This window comes from Elaeis guineensis, chromosome 7 (assembly GCF_000442705.2).
Source record: "Elaeis guineensis isolate ETL-2024a chromosome 7, EG11, whole genome shotgun sequence".
NCBI classification, from domain to species: Eukaryota; Viridiplantae; Streptophyta; class Magnoliopsida; order Arecales; family Arecaceae; genus Elaeis; species Elaeis guineensis.
The window spans coordinates 2,986,818-2,992,160 of record NC_025999.2 but is presented as its reverse complement, the minus strand read 5'-3'; positions in this window follow the sequence as shown (position 1 = coordinate 2,992,160).

The following is a 5,343-nucleotide window of genomic DNA, read 5'->3' as shown; positions in this document are numbered from 1 at the left end:
AACTTAATAGAGAAAATTATTATTAATCTTAAAAAAAATATTGATGAATATTTATATCATGCTTATCTTGATTTAATCTTATGGATTTATGTGAATATTTCAATGGTTCTGCTTATTTAAGCTAATTCATATCTTGTATGCATCTAGTTTCAAACTAAAATTTAAAAAATATTCTACTTCATTGATTTATTTTTAAAAATAAATTTAAAAATTGCTCTTCTATTTCTTCAAGTGATACCTTCATTGGTTAGGGGCTGCAATCTTTCAAGATAAATCATTTTACATATTTGAATATTCATGTTGTTTGACTCATTTTAAAAAAAATTATTTTTGAAATTAAAAAGAGAAATTTTTGATGAACTTGTGTAATTTGGTTATCTTGATATATTTGAGCATTTATGTGGTTTTCTTCATTTAATTCATTTTGACAAATTTATTCATACTACTACATATTTTGATCTTATCATCATTTTTAACAATCAATTGGTATTAAGAGTGAAATTTGAAAAATATTTTTTTAAATTGGTATCAAGCTAAATTTGAAATAAATTTGATAGATTTTTTTTGACATCAAGAAAATCTTTCAAGAAATAACTATTTGACCTAATTTTTAAACAATCAATGTAAATTTGATTATTTCTCAATTGGTATCAGGGTGTTTCTTCTTAAAAAAATTTTTAAATTTGGTATTAATGAGATCATTTTTGCCTTGCATCTTATTGTCTCATTTTTTTTTGACAAAAGAATTGAATATTGAGTCTCAAAGCTGGCATTGCATTACTACATTCTTCAGCTATTTTTAGATAAAATCGAGAGTTTCATATCTTTTTGAACTTAATTGAATGATACTTCCTAAGATGAGGATGATCTAGATTTAAACAAAAAAAATCTCTCTATGGTATATCTTATATGATCTATTGATATCAATTCCAAATGATTTATCTTGAATAATCTATTAGTACATATTTCAGATAATTTTTTCATTCAAATTTTATTGATTCATTTTTTAACAATTGATATGACTCATTTTCTTTTAATTCTTCAACTTTCAAGCTTAAAAATTAGTTTTATCTAAATTTAATCGATTCTTGAATTTGAAAAGAAGAAATAAGTTTTAAAATATATATATATATATTTTATATTTTGCTTTAAATAATCTTTTCAAAATTTTTAGCTCTGAAAAGTTCTATTTCTTGAATTTTTAGGTTAAAAACTGTTAGATGTATACTCTAGAAGTCAATCTTAGCAGATGCATATCATAATTTTAGGACATGATTTTATACTTAACAGGCACTCTTAATTCCATTTATGTTATATGTGACTATGAATTGTCCAAAAGATTAACAAGATGATGACACATATTCTTAAAAGTCAAGAATTTAAGGTATGTGTCATTGATGATTAATTCTTAAATTACTCATGATCATAGGATCATCATGGGGATGATGATTGATCCAGACAAATCGATGTACGGATCACTTCTTTCAAATAGATGAGTTTCGAGTCTGCAATGTAAGAATACTGGAGCAAAAATGCAAGTGATTGTTAGAGACTAACGAGCACTAAATGTGATCAATACAAAAAATCACATGGATGTCTACTCATTCATTAGTGACTTTCTCAATGCTACAGTTATGTGACTGGTCTTTTGACTTGTAGTGCCACGACTGTTCATAGTGAGGTTGCTGGAGTTTGACTACACAGAAATATTACCTCAATGTATCCTTGTAGTGAATGTTGGCGATAGTTGGTCCACTGTAGGAGTAGGGTGAGTATTTAAATGGGATTTATTGACTTTAGTAGAAAGGAGTAATCCTATATGATTTATGAGACTAAGTTCAGAAGTCCTTAACCAAAGCAATGTGATTAGTGAAAAATTTTTTTTACAAATATTCACAGGATGAACTCGAGTTGAATAAATCTTATATATGACTAATGATAGGATTTGATGAGTTCTCTATGACCTCTATCTAGTCAGAACTTACGATAGAAAGACTATATTATACGATAACTGTATCTAGAAATTCATCACTTTTATTCTGTTAGATTGCTACTACATACTGCTAGATATTATTGATAGATTGTGAGGTCCATGAGTATCATCTTGATGATCGATGATCCTTGATAGATAAAGTTGGAATAGTTTCAGCTTATAGCAAGAAGTTTCGATAATATGCCTCACTACCAGATAGAATAGAACATATAGAGTCACACACAAAAGAAACTTTTAACTGATCAAATTGTTGATTTATGATTATGAATCGTAATAGGATTTAATTATCAATATGATTGATAATTCATCAAATACAAATATTACAATTGTCAAACTTACTAAGTATTAATAAGTTGTAGGAAGATTTAATTTACAATTGGATTGCAATAAAATTCAACATGATTGAGCTATGGGATTCAATCAGATTTAATTAAATAAAATTTAATTTGAATTTGATTGGATCAAGTCCTACTAGATAACATGCTTGATTAAATCAAGTCCTATTGATTATGAGAAAACCTTATATCCAAGAAATAATCTCTAGTTTGATGAGGATTTGATTCAATTAATTTTCTAATTGGATTAAGACCTAGTTGGATTCTTAATTGGATTAGGACTTAATTAATTATTTGATTATAACTAATTTCTAAGTTAGTTAGGATTGATCCAAAATTAGTTAGAGCTTGAACCATAATTCAAAGAAGTCCTAGTTTGACTAGGACTCATCTCTTCCAAACCGCCCATCTCTTCTCCACACTATTCCTCTCTCATGCATCTCCCTCTTTCATATGAAATATTCCATGCTCAAGTTCTAGAAAGTAGAAGCTCTTGCACACCACAAATTAGGAGGATTCTTATCTAAGCTCAAACTCCTTCATGCTGAAATTAAAGCCACATCATAAGCTTTTTGATGCTACGAAAAGATGGGATTTTGAATCCTATTCAAATCGATCCTAATGCCCCTTTAAAAGGCCTCTCTTGGGTGCTGGTTGGGCTGGTTAATGCAAAAAAAATCAGAAGTTTAGGTGTGGATTTTGGTTGGCTTTTAATGTTGAAGGACTGCTGGTTTTTATGGAAAAAATCAGAAATAGGTCCTTCCTTGGCATGAGAAAAAGAGAGGAAGAAGGTTTTCTTCATGGGCTGAAGAAAAGGAAGAAGAATCTTCCTTCTTATGCATGGGAAAAGGGAGAGAAAGAGTTTCTCATTGAAGGTCTGAAAATTAAGAGAGAAAGGTTTTCTCTCATGTGTGAAAAAAATGAGAAGAAATGATTCTTCTCTAGATCTCTAGCGTAGAGATCATATGCATGGTTTCAGGAAGAAAAAAAGGAGAGAGTCTCTTTGTTCTTCATCTTCTTTTACACCGTCCTGATCTTATTTTTCTCTCAGAGTATCTTGAGAGAAAAGAAGAGTTTTCATTAACCATCAAGACGTAATCTCTATAAGGGAGTTAGCACCCTGATGAGATCAAAGACTTCTGATCAGATCAAGGCTTTATGTGGATACCTATAGAGATCGGATACTTATACAGTATTAAAGAGACCTAGTAGACATGCAAGCTCATCGCTTTGTAGGTGAAGATTGACTCACAATAAAGATCCAGATTTGAAGAACGAAAAAGCGAAACAAGTACGCGATCCGATTATGTATTTATTTTTGATTAAAATCAGATCATGTTATTTCTGTATATGAACTAGATCCTTAGGTACCTTCATATGATGAATGCATGTTATTGATTAAAAAAATTTAATCTATCATTCTGTTACATTTTGATTTTGAAAAAATTTTAAAATCCACATGCATGAGTACATTAGAAATCCCAACAAAAATATAGATCTAACTGAACTTAAGAAAATATTTTTGCATCTATTCTTTTAAGAATGAAGTGCCATCAATCTTATATTGCTCAAAAATTTTAACTGACGTATTTTTTCTGAAACCAGCCAAGCTTGAATTAAATTTGATATATATCTTTAATTCATTCAAAAAGGAGAAGAGTCATTTTGACCAAAAAGAATTTGAATTTAAGTTATTTTGAAATGAGAAATGTACCATAAAATCTAAATTTGATATATTTTTGAATTAAAAAAAGGAGAGATGTTACAAAAATCTGAATATATGCTTGAGTTGCTAAAAATCTAAATATATGCTTGAATTGCTATAATTTTTTACAAATTTAATTTGATTTGAGTTGATTTTGATGATTCATTTCTTAAATTTTTCTTTGCACTTTTTAATGCCGTCAAAAAAGAAAGAGTATGTTAAATTGAGTATATGCTTGAATTATTTGAATTGATTCACTATGCTTGAGATGCTTATATGCTTGTTGGAAACAATCATATGAAATGAGCATTTGATGAGCATACGTATGTATTCATTTGAATTTATGATAAATTTATTAAGCATTCATGAAGTAAATGCTTACCTGTGTTAAGTTTATCACTTCATGATTATATTGGTAAATTATTTGAAACACATTATATTGCTTGAATTGATTTATTGTGCTTGAGATGCTTATATGCTTGTTTGAAACAATCACATAAAATGAGTATCTGATGAGCATATACATGTATGTATTTGAATTTATGATAAATCTATTGAAGCATTTATGAATTATATGCTTACATGTGATTAGTTTATCACTTCATAATTATATTAATAAATTAATTAAAATATATTATGTTTTTATTATGTATATATTTAAAATTTTATCATCATAAAAAAAAAAAATATTAATCCTATGACTGATTTGATAATTCTAAGATATTGAGTATAAATGATACTAGTTATGTATTTCAAAAATGAATGTAGAATTTTTAGGTATTTAAATTAAAAAATTTATCTATAAAAAATTTTCAAAAGAAATCAAATAAACAAAAAAATAATTTTAAATATTTAAATAAAATTTAAATAAATTTTTTTATAAACTTTTATGATGAAAAAAATCATAAAAATCAAAATGAAAGATCCATGCAACTGTTTAGCAACATGTCGAATGGGGATGCCTTAATACGGTTGCTCAATTTTTTTATATATAATAATAGATATAATAGATATCACATCCTAAACATTTCTCATTTCTTGTGAAATAAACGTTTACGTGGGCAACGCACGATACCGGAAGTCCGGTTCCAACCATCACGCAATGCCAAGCTGGTCTAACCAAAGCAAACCACCTGGTTCACTCACTGGCGCCCGGACGGCGTGGCTTGTTCGATCCAGACGGACGGACTCGATGCCCTCCTGTCGGCAAGGGGGACGGCAGATCACGGTCCCGCGTGGAAACTCGCCGTCCGATACAGAGCGAGCTAAGTTTTATTTTTATTAAATTTATTTTTTTTTTCCAAAGAATA